Below are 16,793 nucleotides of genomic sequence, written 5' to 3' on the forward strand. Positions count from 1 at the left end.
GGGAGGTGGGGCCTAATGGGAGATGACTGGACCATGAGGGAGGATCTTTCATGAATGGCTTAGCATCATCCCCTTGGTAATAAGTGAGTTTTCGCTCAGTTATTTCACACAAAATCTGGTTGTTTAAAAGAGTCTGGGACCTCCTCATCTCTCTCATGTTCCCACTATTGCCATGTGACATGCTGGCTCTCTGTTGCTTTCCACTATGATTGTAAGTTTTCTGATGTCTCACCAGAAGCAGATGCCAGGACCATGCTTCCTATAATGCCTACAGAACCATGTACCAAGTTAAATATCTTTCCTTTATAAATGACCTAGCCTCAGGTATTTCTTTATAGTGACACAAGAATGGAGTAATACAGTACCCAAGGCTTGAAAACTATGAAAAAAAATTAGAAACTCTAGTCTTAAATCAAAGAAACAGGTTTTTAACCACAGATTTCAGTTACTGTGAAACATTCCAAAATTTTATTTGTTCTCCAAACACAGAATCTTAGTACTGAAATATAATCTCCTCTTACATCCAAATTTTGACACTGTCCCCACACTCATAAGGTAAAGTCATGTTTTCATCTTCTACAATCCTGATAAACCCTTGCTTCTTTTAATTATAGCACTTATGTCTGTAAGCCTTTCCCATATCAGTTAGTGGCAACTATATTCTTTCAATTACTCATGCCAAAACCCTTAAAATGATTCTTCCCACCTCCTTTTTAAACAGTTTTGCTGAGGTATAGTTAACACACGATAACTATATCTATTTAAATTGTACAGTTTAATAAATTTTGACACGTGTAACATCTGTGAAGTCTACTGCCACAAATAAGCCAAAATATATAGGTATCGCCTCATGTTACCCATTCCACCCATCCCAAGGCAATCACTGATTTGCTTTCTGTCACTATAAATTAGTGTACATTTTCTAAAAAGTTACATAAATAGAATCAAATAATATGGGCCAGGCATGGTGGCTCATGCCTATAATTCCGGCATGATGGGAAGCTGAGGCAGATGGATCACAAGGTCAGGAGTTCAAGACCAGCCTGGCCAATACGGTGAAACCTCGTTTCTACTAAAAATACAAAAATTAGCTGAGGGTGGTGGCACACAGCAACTATAGTCCCAGCTGCTCGGGAGGCTGAGGCAGGAAAATCATTTGAACCCAGGAGGCGGAGGTTGCACTGAGCCAAGATCACGCCACTGCACTCCAGCTTGGGTGAAAGAGCAAGACTCCATGTTAAAAAATAAAGAAAGAATCATACAATATGTACTCTTATTTTGGTCTGGCTTCTTTCACTCAGCAAAATTACTTTGAGATTCATCCATGTAGCTGCATGTATCAATAGTTCATTAACTTTTATTGTTGAGTAGTATTCCACTGCATGGACATACCAGTTTGTTTATCCATTCATCTATTCATCTGTTAAGGGACATTTGGGTTGTTTGAAGTTACTACAAATAAAATTGCTATGAACATTCATATACAAGTGTTTGCACATGTATTTCCTTTTCTCTTGGGTAAATGCCTAGGAGTAGAACTGCTGGATCATATGGTAAGTGCATGTTTAAATTTCTAAGAAACTGCCAAGGGTTTTTCCAGAGTGGTTGTACCATTTTATATTTTCACCAGCAGTCTTCATAAATTTCAGTTCTTCCACATTCTCAATAGCATTTAGTATAGTCAGTTTTTTTTTTCTTTTTCCCAGATGGAGTCTTGCCCTGTCGCCCAGGCTGGAGTGCTGTGGTACAATCTGAGCTCACAGAAACCTCTGCCTCCTGGGTTCAAGCCATCCTCCCCACTCAGCCTTCCAAGTAGCTAATACTATAGGTGCACACCACCACACCTGACTAATTTTTGTATTTTTTGTAGATACGGAGTTTCATCATGTTGCCCAGACTGGACTTGAATTCCTGGGCTCAAGGGATCTACCCACCTTGGCCTCCCAAAGTGTTGGGATTAGCCACCCTGCCTGGCTGGTATAGTCAGTCTTTCAAATTTTTATCACTCTAATAAAGTCTCCACTGCTATCTTTATTGTGGTTTTAATCTGTATTTTCCTAATTAATAACGGCGTATCCTTTCATGTGCTTACATGACATACATATATATATGTGTGTGTCTGTATATATATATATATATTTTTTTTTTTTCAGGAAGTGTCCACATCTTTTGGTCACCTTTTGCATTAACATATATACAAAATTTTGAAATAAATTTTAAATTCTTTATTCAAATATATATTTTTATCTGTATGTATTAATGACTATTTATTTTATTCTTTGTGCTACAATCTGATATTTTTATTACTTGCTAAAGTAATTCCAGCTTTGGCCATTGAGAATTCTTTTCAGGTTATCGCCTGTCTCTCTAAACTATAAAACTTAACTAAAAGGCACAGACAAATTTTAAAAAATCTTTGTGATCTTCAATTAGACAAAGTTTTCTTAGATTTGACACAAAAGCATAACACATAAAAAACCAAAATTTGGTAAAGTGGACATGAAAATTAACTTCTGCTCTTCAAAAACACCAAAAAAAAAAAAAAATATATATATATATATATATATATATCTGATATATGGTCTGTACTCTGAACTAATAAGACAGATATACAATTTAAAATGCTCAGAAGATTTGAAATACCTTTCAACAATGAAAATTACAAATGGCTAATAAACACATGAAAAGATGTTCAACGTCATTAATTATTAGGTAAATGGAGATTAAAAGTCATAATGAAATACCATTATCCCACTAAAATGCCTATCATCAAAAAGATATGTAATACCCAGTGTTGGCAAAGACACGAAGGAAGTTGAGCCTTCACACATTGTTGAGAGGGAATCATAAAATGCTGTGGCCACTTGGGAAAACAGTTTAGCAGTTTGTTAAAGAGTTAAACATACACCAACCATAAGACCCAGATATTCCACTCCTAGGTATCTACCCAAGAAAAATAAAAATACATGTTACAAAAAGACTTGTAGGTAAAAGTTCACAGGAGCATTACTCATAATAGCTAAAAACTAAAAACAATGCAAATGCTCATCAACAGGTCAACAGCTAAACAAACTGTCATTCATCCACACGACAGTACACTACTCAGCATAAAAAGAAGTAAACTACTAATACATGCAGTAACGTGTTTAAATGTCAAAAACATTACGTTAAGTGAAAGAACTGGGCACGAAAGACTACAAATTGTATTATTCTGTTTATATAAAATTTCTAGAAAAGTAAAAAATACAGACAAAAAGCAGATCAGTGGCTGTTTGCAGGGCATGGAAACCACAAACAGGTACAGGGGAACTTTCTGGTATAATAAACAATGTTCTAAAACTGGATTGTAATAACAGGTAAACAACTGCATAAATTTACTAAAATTCATCAAACTGTATACTTTCAACAGGTATATCATATAGTATAACTCCATGTGGCAGGCAGAATAATGTCCCTCCCTCTCCTACAAAGATCCACACCCTCACCTCCAGAACCTGTGAATATGTTATGTTACATGGCAGAGGGGAATAAAAACTGAAGATGAAATTCAGGTTGCTAATCAGCTGACTTTAGGGAGATTATCCTGGATTATCTAAGTATTCCTGATGTAATAACAAGGGTACTCAAAAGTGAAAGGAGGAGGCAGAAGATGAAATCAGCGTAAAGCAATGTGAGAAAAACTTGACTAGCCTTTGCTAGCTTTAAAGATGAGGAAGAGACTGGGATGCACAAAGAATGTGAGCCCTACTAGAAGCTGAAAAAGGCAAGGAAACAGTCTCCTCTAGAGTTTCCATTCAGCTCTGTGACGATATCTTGATTTTTAACCAGTGAGATCCATGTGAACTTCCAATCAGCAGAATTGTAAGGTAACAAATTTGTGTTGTTTTATACCACAAAGTTTGTAGTAATTTGTGACAGCAGCAAATAGCTAAATAGTTCTGAAAAAGAGGAACAAACTTAGAGGACTCACACTGCCCAATGTCAAAACTTACCAAAAGGTACAGTAATCAAATAAGTGTGATATTGGCATAAAGACAGAATTGGAATTCCAAAAAAAATCCATATACCAATGATCAACTGATTTTTAGTAAGAGTGCCACAACAATTCAATTCAAAAAGGATAATCTCCTGAACAAACTGTGCTGAGACAACTGGCTATTCACATTTAAAAGAATGAAGGTGGGGCTGGGTACAGTGACTCACACCTGTAATCCCAATACTTTGGGAGGCCAAGGTGAGAAGACTGCTTGAGCCCAGGAGTTCAAGACCAACTTGGGCAACACAGGAAGACTCCATCTCTATAAAAATGTTTTAAAAATTAGCCCAGTGTGGTGGCATACACCTGTAGTCCCAGCTACTCAGGAGACGGAGGCAGGAGGATCACTTGAGGCCAGAAGTCTGAAGCTGCAGTGAGCTATGATCATGTCATTGTACCCCATCCTGGGAAACAAAACAAGACCCCATCTCTCAAAAAACAAAACAAAACAAAACAAAAAAACACAATGAAGTTGCAGCCTTATCTCACACCATGTATGAAAATTAACTCAAAATGGATAAAAGACCTAAATGAATAAGCTTCCTACAGAAAAACACAGGGGTAAATCTTCATGACCTTCAAATTGGCAATGGGTTATTAAATATGGCAGTAACAACACAACCAACAAAAGAAAAAAATAAACTTCATCAAAATCACAAACTTTTGTGCACCAAAAGACATTTGAATTGAAAAAATAACCCACGTAATGGAAGAATATATTTGCAAATCATGTATCTAACAAGGAGATCTAGTATCCAGAATAAAGAATTAGAACTCAACAACAAAAAGACAAACAATCCAATTTAAAAATGAGCAATGGACTTGAATAAAGATTTCTCCAAAGAAGATATACAAATAACTAACAAGTAAATGAAAAGATGCTCAGCATCATTAGTCATTAGTGAAATGCAAATCAAAACCACAATATTGTATTACATACTCACTAGGACAGTGATAATTTTAAAAAAAATAATTTTGGCAAGGATATGGGGAAATGGAACCTGCAACATTGCTGGTAGAAATGTAAAGCGGTGGCTGAGCACAGTGGCTCATGCCTGTAATCCCAGCACTTTGAGAAGCCGAGGTGGGCAGATCACCTGAGGTTGGCAGTTCAAGACCAGCCTGACCAACATGGAGAAAGCCTGTCTCTACTAAAAATACAAAATTAGCCAGGCATGGTGGCCCATACCTATAATCCCAGCTACTTGGGAGGCTGAGTCAGGAGAATCACTTGAACCCAGGAGGCAGAGGTTGTGGTAAACCAAGATCACACCATTGCACTCTAGCCTGGGCAACAAGAGTGAAACTCTAGCCGGGCACGGTGGCTCAAGCCTGTAATCCCAGCACTTTGGGAGGCCGAGGCGGGTGGATCACGAGGTCGAGAGATCGAGACCATCCTGGTCAACATGGTGAAACCCCTTCTCTACTAAAAATACAAAAAATTAGCTGGGCATGGTGGCGCTTGCCTGTAGTCCCAGCTACTCAGGAGGCTGAGGCAGGAGAATTGCCTGAACCCAGGAGGTGGAGGTTGCAGTGAGCCGAGATGGCGCCATTGCACTCCAGCCTGGGTAACAAGAGCAAAACTCCGTCTCAAAAAAAAAAAAAAAAAAAAGAGTGAAACTCTGTCTCAAAAAAACAAAACAAAAAAGGAAATGTTAAGTGGTATAATTGATGTGGAAAAGAGTTTGGGAGTTCCCCAAAAACTCAAAGACAGAATCACCATATGACCCAATAATTCCACTCCTAGGTACATACTCAAAAGAACTAAAACAGATGTTCTGACACAAACTTGTACACATGTGTTTATAGCAGCACTATTCTCAATGGCCAAAAGGTAGGACCAACCAAAATGTCCACCAACAGATGAATGGATAGACAAAACATGGCATAACCATATAATGGAATATTATTCAACTATAAAAAGGATGACATACTGAAATGTTACAACATTGATGAAACTTGAAAACACGCTAAATGATAAAAGTCAAACACAAGACCACATATTATTTGTTTGAATCCATATATATGAAATATCCATCCATTTCTATGAAATATCCAGAATAGATGAATTCAAAGAGGCAGAAAGCATATTACTTTTTGCCCGGGGTTGATGGCTGGAGGGAAATGACAGTGATTGCTTAATAGATAATGGTGTTTCTTTTTAGGGGTGATTAAAATATTCTAGAGCTAGATAGTGGTTATGGCTGTACAATATTTTGAATGTACTAAATGCCATTGAGCTATAAACTTTAAAATGGCTAAACTGCTGAATTTTATGTTAATTTACTACAACTAAGAAAAAGAACGATAATATGCACGCTGAAGTATTTGGGGGATGTGTACTGATTTCTGCAACCTATTCTGAAATGTATTTAAAGTAAGATGGATTGATGGATGGATAGACAGATGTGTAGTGGATATAGTAAAGCCAAAATGGTAGAATGTTAATGGTGGAATTTAGGTGGTGAATATATAGTTCCTTCATTGTAAAATACTTTTTTTTTTTTTTTGAGACAGAGTTTCACTCTTGTAGCCCAGGTTGGAGTGCAGTGGCGTGATCTCGGCTCACTGCAACCTACACCTTCCATGTTCAAGCGTGTTCCAGCCTCCCGAGTAGCTGGGACTACAGGCATGCACTCCCACGCCTGGCTAATTTTGCATTTTTAGTAGAGAAGGGGTTTCATCATGTTAGCCAGGCTGGATTCGAACTCCTGACCACCCACCTCAGTCTCCCAAAATTCTGGGAAAGGATTTTAAGGCCGGGCATGAGCCACCATGCCCAGCCTTAAAATCCTTTCAATTATTCTGCATGTTAGAAAATTTTTCATACCAAAATTTTAGAGGAAAAAAAGCTTTGTTTAATATGCATTTTCAAATCATATTCATACCTTGGCCCAATTCCCACCTTCAGAAATCTTAATACATCTGCTAGGTGAGGATGATTGAAGGAGAAATTTAGGGGATATGTTGAGCCCATTATAATCTCTTTTATCTGGGAAATGCCCCCTCCCCAGCAAGTAGAACACCCAGAAGCCATGTTTATACTGCATGACTTAGTCAAAACCGACTGGACTAGAATGAAGTTTGCCTGACCAAAGCTGGACCAATCAGATTCTTTCTTTAAGAAATTTGGAAAGGGAAAAAAAATTGGGGTTAATTCTAGGCTGCAATCACAATTAAGGAACAAGTTTTAAAACCTACAAATTACTGAGGGATCACTTTATATCATGTGCCTGGAGAAGCAAGGAGTCATTCTGCAAAGAAAACAATGAAGCAGTAGAAATGCAGAGACAGAATGTAGGAAATATGATACCTTGCCTTCCTACTGGTTTGGGTTTACTTCTGAGGCCTGACTATACTCTTGATTTGTGATCCTTGAGGTATCTCATTTTCTTTTCAATGAATTTCCTTCTAAGTTCAAAGAGGCTTGAGTGAGCATCTTTTATATACTGCAAAAAGAACTAAAACCCTGTCCTTGTTACTATACATGAATTTTTACATGTAAAAATAACAATAAGCTTAATTCTTTTTACCTCTTTTGTTACCAGAATATTTATATATTTATTAACATTTTTAATGGTCACTTTAAATAAATGAATGATAAATAAATGAATTCTTTATTTACCATTCATTAAACTATTAAAATAGTTTAATAAAAATAAATCCTCTTTTGCAACCCAGAACTCATTGTTCAGTATAAGTTTTAGTATATATAAGAAAGAATATTATCTTTAAAATCACTTGATGTTTACTTCAGAATTTAGGTATATTATGAGATTCAATTACTGTGCTGAGATATGGCTGTAGATGAAATTGGTACAGAATGTCAGATTAAATAAATTCAGAACCCAACAACAGCAGAATCTGCTTTTTGAAAAAGACTATGTATTGTCACAAGCCACACAATTCTAATGTACTATGTTATACTATATGCTACCACACTACACAGGAAATGTATTCTGCAACATGGTGGGCCTTTTTCTCTAAACGGTCTGGTAGCAAATATTGTAGACTGTGGGCCACATACTCTGACATAACTATGCAACTTTGCTGCTATTGCATGAAAGCAGCCATAGACATTACATAAACAAGTAAGTATGAATGTAATCAAATAAAATTATATGTATAGACACTGAAATCTAAATTTTATATAAGTTTCCTGTGTCACAAAACATTATTCTCCTTTTGGTTTTTCCTCCAACAATTTAAAATTGTAAAACCTATTCTTTGCTTGTGGGCATCACAAAAATAGGGAGAGTTAAATTTGATTAAATGGACATAGTTTACCAATCCCTGCTCTAAAAGATATAAAAGATAACCAATTATCAGGTGTCATGCCAATCAATTAAGTATGAGTGTATGTTTTTAACAGCCTATTCCATATACAACCCCATAGGGCAGAGTCCTATGGCTGGGACACATAGGTAGAGGTGTGTTCCTTCAAAGCGTGAATATTTTAGATGTTTTTTTCTTTGCCAGATCTCCTCTTTTACTCTCCCATTGGTACTAATATACATATATTATCCTCTCCCCTAATCATTATCCATTCTTCTTTCTTCTTTCTCTGGTTATTCTCCCCTTGCTATCCAATGGAAAACAAAGCAAACAAACAAACAAACAAAAAAACAAATAATCACAGAACATCTCAGATGGTTAATGGGTCTTTGCCTCTTCTTAGCTATTTTTAATTTTGCTTTCCATACAATGGTTTTCACTTCCCTGATTTCAAAAGAAAATCAGGGAAGTGAAAATCCGGGTGGGACGGGATAGGTGAAAGAGGCTTACTTATAGGTATGGCATTATCCCAAATCTTCAGGAAGTCTGCAAAAATGATCACTAGATTATATATGTTTTAAAATATTTGTTTTACTGTCTAATTTTAAAATAGTCGCTAAATAGTCCAAATATTCAAACTAACACATTAATGTTGCTTAGGTAGTCCAACCACATTAATCTCGTATTTTCCTTTTGCTTTGTGGCTCATTATTATGTTTCTGGCCAACTTTTTCAAGTTTCTCCTATTTTTATACTTAATTTTTTTTTTTTTTTGAGATGGAGTCTCATTCTGTCTCCCAGGCTGGAGTGCGCTGGCATGATCTCAGCTCACTGCAACCTCCGCCTCCCAGACTCAAGTGATTCTCCTGCCTCAGCCTCCCAAGTAGCTAGGATTACAGGCACCTGCCACCACATCCAGCTAACTGTTGTATTTTTAGTAGAGACACTGTTTTCCCATATTGGCCAGTCTGGTCTTAAACTCCTGACCCTCAGGTGATCTGCCTGCCTTGGCCTACCAAGGTGGTAGGATTACAGGCATGAGCCACTGCACCCAGCCTGTGTCTTTAATATTTTAAAGACTTGTATCTTTAAAATTCCTGGAAGTCTTCAAATAGAAGCTATAAACTCATATTACATAAGGAAAATATAGGTAAGCTTAACAAAACCTTTTATTTAAAGATATTATATATTGGCCTATCAACTTTTGTTTTAGATTATTTATCCTTTTGTTTATTACGAATGGAAACCTGCTGAACTTCTATGAATTATAAATAGCATAAAGTAAAATTACCAGAATGACTGTAAAACATAAACCATTGAAAATATGAACTTTAATCTCTTTTAGCAACTGAATTATCTGACAGTTGTTAGGGTTACAAGGGCAATGTCACTGGAATATTTAAAAAATCCAAAATTAGAAAACATCTGTTTATTCATGATCCTTTCAGACCACAGGTGCTTTGATATTCAAAACATCCTCTCACAGTGACTCAAATTCCAGAGGAACCAGGCAGTACTGTACTGCACTTAAAAAAAAAAAAAAAAAAAAAGGGATCCAGATCCAAGATGGCTGTTTAGAAACAGCTCAGGATTGCAGCTCCCAGTGAAAGCGCAGGTGGTGAGTGGACGCCACATTTCCAGATGGATTTTCATTGCCCACAGACCAGGAGATTCCAAGGTGGAGGAGCCCCAGAGGTCACCAGCGCCGACTGTTTTGGCTGGCGCGGCCACTTCAACGCCACCCCCCCGCCCGGCTGTTTTGGCCTGTGCGGCTGCTTTGCGGCGCCCTGCATGGCAGTTCACCGTACAAAATACACTGGTCCAGGTGCCCTTTTAGCTGGCGATTGGAGCCCCAGGAAGGCGCAGTTGGCCATTCATATGACTAAAAAGGGGTCTGAAACAGGGAGCCAGGCCAGGAGATTCCTGGGCAAAAAAAAAAAAAAGCCCCACAAATCTCAGCGCCGCTGTTTAAGCCGGCACAGTGAGTCGCCACACAGGAAAGCACACAGATCCTGGCACCTTTTCAACAGGCGACTAGAACACCTGGAAGAGAGTCGACCGTTCAACTAAAAAACAAAAGGCTCTGAGGCAGGGAGCCAGGTGATCAGGCTCAGCTGGTCCCACCCCCACAAAAGAGTAGCAATCAGAAACTCTTTGGATTGAGAGTTTCACAGTAAGCACAGCTGAACCCTGGACGGTCCAGCTCTGTGGGGGAGGGGCGTCCGCAACTGCCGAGGCACGCCACCACTATGGAGGTAGTCCGGCATTGCTAAAGCAGCCCACCATTGCTGAGGCAACCTGCCGTTGCCAAGGCAACCTGCCATTACAGCAAGAGTCCGCCATTACAGAAGCAGGCCACCAATGCTGAGACAGTTCTAACTACACCCATATAAACAGGACTGCAGGGAAGTTCACATGACAGCTGGGCGGAGCCCACAGTAGCTCAGCAAAGATGCAGGCAGACAGTGACTAGGCTGCCTCCTTGCTGCGCAGGGCAGCCCTGAAAAAAAGTCAGCAGCACAACGGAAACTCATAAAGCCTAAATCCCTGGGACAGAGCACCTGGGAAAAAAAAAAAAAAAAAAAACGTTTATGAGTTCTACTGCGGCAGACCTAAACGTACCTGCCCAGCAGCGCTGAATGAAAAATGGAGCTCACAGCTCAGCACTTGAGCTCATATAAAGGACAGACTGTCTCCTCAAGCAGCTCCCTGACCACCGTATATCCAAAGAGTCACCTCGTAAAGGAGAGATCAGACTGACATTTAGCAGGTATCCTTCTGGGACAAAGAGAGCAGAAAAAGAAACTGGTAGCAACCGCTACTGTTCTGCAGCTGCTGCAGGTGATCCCCAGGCAAGCACGGACTGAAGTGGACACCAGAAGCCCTACAGCAGAGGGGCCAGACTGTTAGAAGGAAAACTAAGAAACAGAAATAACTTCATTATCAACAAATTGGATGTCCACTCAGAGACCCAATCTGAAAGTCAGCAATTACAAAGACGACAGGTGGATAAATCCACAAACATGGGAAGAAACCAGCACAAAAAGGATGAAAACACCCGAAACCAGAACACCTCTCCTCCTACAAGGGATCATAACTCCTCACCAGCAAGGGAACAAGGCTGGATGGAGAATGAGTGTGATGAAATGACAGAATCAGACTTCAGAAGGTGGGTAATAAGGAACTTCCATGAGCTAAAAGAACATGTTCTAACCCAATGCAAAGAAACTAAGAAGCTTGAAAAAAGATTTGATGAAATGCTAATGGGAATGGACAAACTGGAGAAGAATACAAGTGAATTGATGGAGCTGAAAAACACGAGAACTTCGCGAAACATGCACAAGTTTCAACAGCCAAATTGACCAAGCTGAAGAAAGGATATCAGAGGTTGAAGATCAACTCTGAAATAAAAAGAGAAGGCAAGATTAGAGAAAAAAGGGTAAAAAGGAATGAACAAGAAATGTGGGACTATGTGAATAGACCTAGTCAACGTTTGATAGGTGTGCCTGAATGTGACGAAGAGAATGAATCCAAGCTGGAAAATATTCTTCAGGACATTACCCAGGAAAACTTCCCCAACCTAGCAAGGCAGGACAATATTCAAGTCCAGGAAATACAGAGACCACCACAAAGGTATTCCTCAAGAAGAGCAACCCCAAGGCACATAATCATCAGATTCACCAGGGTTGAAATGAAGGTGAAAATGCTAAGGGCAGCCAGAGAGAAAGGTCAAGTTACCCACAAAGGGAAGCCCATCAGACTCAAAGCAGATCTCTCAGCAGAAACCCTACAAGCCAGAAGAGAGTGGGGACCAATATTCAACATCCTTAAAGAAAAGAACTTTCAACCCAGAATTACATATCCAGCCAAACTAAGCTTCCTAAGTGAAGGAAAAATAAAATCCTTTGTGAACAAGCAAGTACTCAGAGATTTCATCATCACCAGGCCTGCTTTACAGGAGCTCCTGAAAGAGGCTCTACACACAGAAAGGAACAACCAGTACCAGCCACTCCAAAAATAATCCAAATGGCAAGGAGCATCAACACAATGAAGAATCTATATCAACTAATGGGTAAAACAGCCAGCTAGCATCAAAATGGCAGAATCAAATTCACACATAACAATATTAACCCTAAATGTAAATGGACTAAATGCCTCAATCAAAAGACACAGACTGGCAAATTGGATAAAAAGCTAAAACCCTTCAGTGTGCTGTATCCAGGAAACCCATCTCACATGCAAGGATACACAAAGGCTCAAAGTAAAGGGATGGAGGAAGATTTACCAAGCAAATGGAGAGCAAAAAAAAGCAGGAGTTACAATTCTCGTCTCTGATAAAATAGACTTTAAAGCAACAAAGATAAAAAGAGACAAAGAAGGACACTACATAATGCTAAAAGGATCAATGCAACAGGAAGAACTAACGATCCTAAATATATACGCACCCAATACAGGAGCACCCAGATATATAAGGCAAGTTCTTAACGACTTACAAAGAGACTTAGACTCCCACACAATAATAGTGGGAGACTTTAACACCCCATTGTCAATATTAGACAGATCAACCAGACAGAAAATTAACAAGGATATCCAGGACTTAACTCATACCTGGAACAAGCAAACCTAATAGACATTTACAGAACTCTCCACCCCAAATCCACAGAATATACATTCTTCTCAGCACCACATCACACCTACTCTAAAATTGACCACATAATTGGAAGCAAATCACTCCTCAGCAAATGCAAAAGAACAGAAATCATAACAAACAGTCTCTAATACCACAGTGCAATCAAGTTAGAACTTAGAATTCAGAAACTAACTCAGAACCGCACAGCCTCATGGAAACTGAACAACTTGCTCTTGAATGCTGACTGGATAAACAATGAAATGAAGGCAGAAATAAATACGTTCTTCAAAACCAACAAGAATGAAGACACAACATACCAGAATCTCTGGGACACATTTAAAGAGTCTCTAGAGGAAAATACATAGCAATGAGTGCCCACATGAGAAGAAAGGAGAGTTCTAAAATTGACACACTATCATCAAAATTGAAAGAGCTAGAGGAGCAAGATCAAAAAAAAAAAACTCAGAACCTAGCAGAAGACAGGAAATAACTAAGGTCAGAGCAGAACTGAAGGAGACAGAGATACAAAAAAACCCTTCAAAAAAATCAGTAAATCCAGGAGCTGGTTTTTTGAAAAGATCAACAAGACAGACAGACCACTAGCCAGATTAATAAAAAAGAAAAGAGAGAATAACCAAGTTGATGCAATAGAAAACGATAAAGGGGGTATCACCACAGATTCCACAGAAATTCAAACCATCATCAGAGATTATTACAAACAACTCTATGCACATAAACTAGTAAACCTGGAAGAAATGGATAAATTCCTGGACACTTGCCTCCTTCCAAGCCTAAACCAGGAAGAAGACGAAACCCTGAACATATACCTATAACAAGGTCTGAAGTTGAGGCAGCAATTAAGAGTCTACCACGCAAAAAAAGCCCAGGTCCAGACGGGTTCACAGCCAAATTCTACCAGACATACAAAGAGGAGCTGGTACCATTCCTTCTGAAACTAATCCAAATAATCCAAAAAGAGGGAATCCTTCCCAAATCATTTTATGAGAACAACATCATCCTGATACCAAAGCCCGGTAGAGACTCAACAAGAAAAGAAAACTTTAGGCCAATATCCATGATGAACATAGATGCAAAAATCTTCAATAAAATACTGGCAAGCCGATTGCAACAGCACATCAAAAAGCTTATCCACCATGATCAAGTAGGATTCATCCCAGAGATGCAAGGCTGGTTCAACATACGCAAGTCCATAAACGTAATTCACCACATAAACAGAACAAAAGACAAAAAACACATAATTATCTCAATTGATGCAGAGAAGGCCTTTGACAAAATTCAACAGCCCTTTATGCTAAAAACCCTCAATAAACTAGGTATTGACAGAACGTATCTCAAAACAATAAAAGCTATTTATGACAAACCAACAGCCAATATCATACTGAATGGGCAGAAACTGGAAGCATTCCCTTTGAAATCTGGCACTAGACAAGGATGCCCTCTCTCACCACTCCTATTCAATATAGTACTGGAAGTTCTAGCCAGAGCAATCAGGCAGAAAAAGAAATAAAGGGTATTCAAATTGGAAAGGAGGAAATCAAATTGTCTCTATTTGTAGATGACATGATTGTGTATCTACAAGACCCCATCATCTCAGCCCAAAATCTCCTGTAACTGATAAGCAACTTCAGCAAAGTCTCAGGATACAAAATCAACGTGCAAAAATCACAAGCATTCCTATACACCAGTAACAGACTTAAAGAGAGCCAAATCAAGAACGAACTGCCATTCACAATTGCTACAAAGAGAATAAAATACCTAGGAATACAACTAACAAGGAACGTAAAGGACCTCTTCAAGGAGAACTACAAGCCACTGCTCAACGAAATAAGAGAGGACACAAACAGATGGAGAAACATTCCATGTTCATGGTTAGGAAGAATCAACATCGTGAAAATGGCCATACTGCCTGAAGTAATTTACAAATTCAACGCTATTCCCATCAAGCTACCAATGACCTTCTTCACAGAACTGGAAAAAAAAACCTTAAACTTCATATGGAACCAAAGGAGAGCCCGCATAGCCAAGTCAATTCTAAGCAAAAAGAACAAAGCAGAAGGCATCACACTACCGGACTTCAAACTATACTACAAGACTACGGTAATCAAAACAGCATGGTACTGGTACCAAAACAGAGATAGAGAAAAATGGAACAGAACAGAGGCCTCAGAGGAAATACAACATACCCACAACCATCTGATTTTTGACAAACCTGACAAAAACAAGAAATGAGGAAAGGATTCCCTGTTTAATAAATGGTGTTGGGAAAACTGGCTAGCCATGTGCAGAAAGCAGAAACAGGACCCCTTCCTGACACCTTACACCAAAATTAACTCCAGATGGATTAAAGACTTAACAATAGTGAAACTCCATCTAAAAAAAAAAAAAAAAAAAAAAAGAGTTCATTTATTCAACAAATAACTGTAAAGATGTGAGGTAGGAAAGCAGTGGAATATGGCATTTTCTAGAGTAAGGATTAAGGACAACTAAAGTACTAAAGGAATAAAAGGGTTATGTATGGCAAACAGCAAGCCATTCAGGTTGGGATCAGTGAAGGTACTTGAATAGGAATAAAAGAAAGACTAAAGGCTGGTCAGCTTGAGACCCTTAAAAACCAAGTCCAGAATTCAACTTTCATTCTGTCGATAGTGAAAATTCAAAGATTTGTAAGTAGTACAATTTTAAGTTCAAAACTGTACAGGCAAAAGATGAATGTGCTATAACACGTAAAATAGATTGCGGAAGAAATGACTGCTGTACCAGTATGAGAAATCTGCAAATTAATCAAGCAGTTAGAGAAAGCATGAAAAGAAAGTCTGACAGGAAAAATATTAATACAATTGAATCAGTAAGATTCAAAAATTAATAAAATTTGGGAAGAAGAAACTAAAGATGATTAGGTTTCAAGCCTTAAGTCTATGAACTGTACTGAGAAAAAATGAGTCCTAAACTTCACAGATTGCTTGTCCATTTTCCAGAATGCCATATCATATTTTAACTTTTTTACTGCTCTGAATTATTTTTCCCTGTGGAGTGAAACATGTATCTTGCAAGAACATGATATAGTAAATAATAGATTCAAGAAATCTGGAAGACTGTAAGTACACTGAGCAGGGAAGGGAACGGTCTACTTACTACATTTGATACATAATAACATGTTGGTTAAAAGTAGAATTTGAACTTCTGTTACTGTTTTTTGTTTTTGTTTTTGTTTTTGTTTTTTTCATAAAAATAGGAGCCAGGATTCCTATATCCATTTGTTCATTGGTGTATCCCTCAAATGTCTGAATGGGGTCTGGTATATTGTTAGAACTCAATAAATATATTTGTTAAATGCATGTATTACTGAGAAAAGAAAGAAGTTATTAAACTTTAAGAAAGGTTCTACACTGGTCTCAATGTTCTGAGCATTCAATATTCTCTCCCAATCTTTCTTTTATTAAAATAGCCTTCTGTAGGCAACTCTATTTTGAATAATCTAAACAAACTGTGAAAGATTAATTTGAAAGATTAAATTAGCCACTAAAAGCCAAAACAAAAATCTTAATTTATCATCAGACATAAAAATAATAATATCTGAGATTTTACACAGATTTTTAGGCATGCTCCATTTTTAGGTTTGGCTCCATTTCACAGTTTCGAAATATTTTTAACTTTAGACATGTGATATAAAGTTAATACTACCCCTTACCCACATGAATTTCTTTTTTTTTTTTTTTTTGAGACGGAGTTTCACTCTCGTTACCCAGGCTGGAGTGCAATGGCGTGATCTTGGCTTACTGCAACCTCTGCCTCCTGGGCTCAGGCAATTCTCCTGCCTCAGCCTCCTAAGTA

The 16,793-nt window shown here is 38.2% G+C and overlaps 1 protein-coding gene and 1 pseudogene across 2 annotated transcripts in view; one reads left to right on the forward strand and one right to left on the reverse strand.

Annotated features, from left to right (window-relative positions):
- FCHO2 (FCH and mu domain containing endocytic adaptor 2) overlaps positions 1-16,793 on the reverse strand; it is a 125,278-nt gene that overhangs the window by 60,828 nt on the left and 47,657 nt on the right. The gene's annotated exons all lie outside the window — the stretch shown is intronic.
- Positions 7,667-7,763, forward strand: LOC120365788 (small nucleolar RNA SNORA40; annotated as a pseudogene).

This window comes from Saimiri boliviensis, chromosome 1, assembly GCF_048565385.1.
Source record: "Saimiri boliviensis isolate mSaiBol1 chromosome 1, mSaiBol1.pri, whole genome shotgun sequence".
Classification (NCBI taxonomy): Eukaryota; Metazoa; Chordata; class Mammalia; order Primates; family Cebidae; genus Saimiri; species Saimiri boliviensis.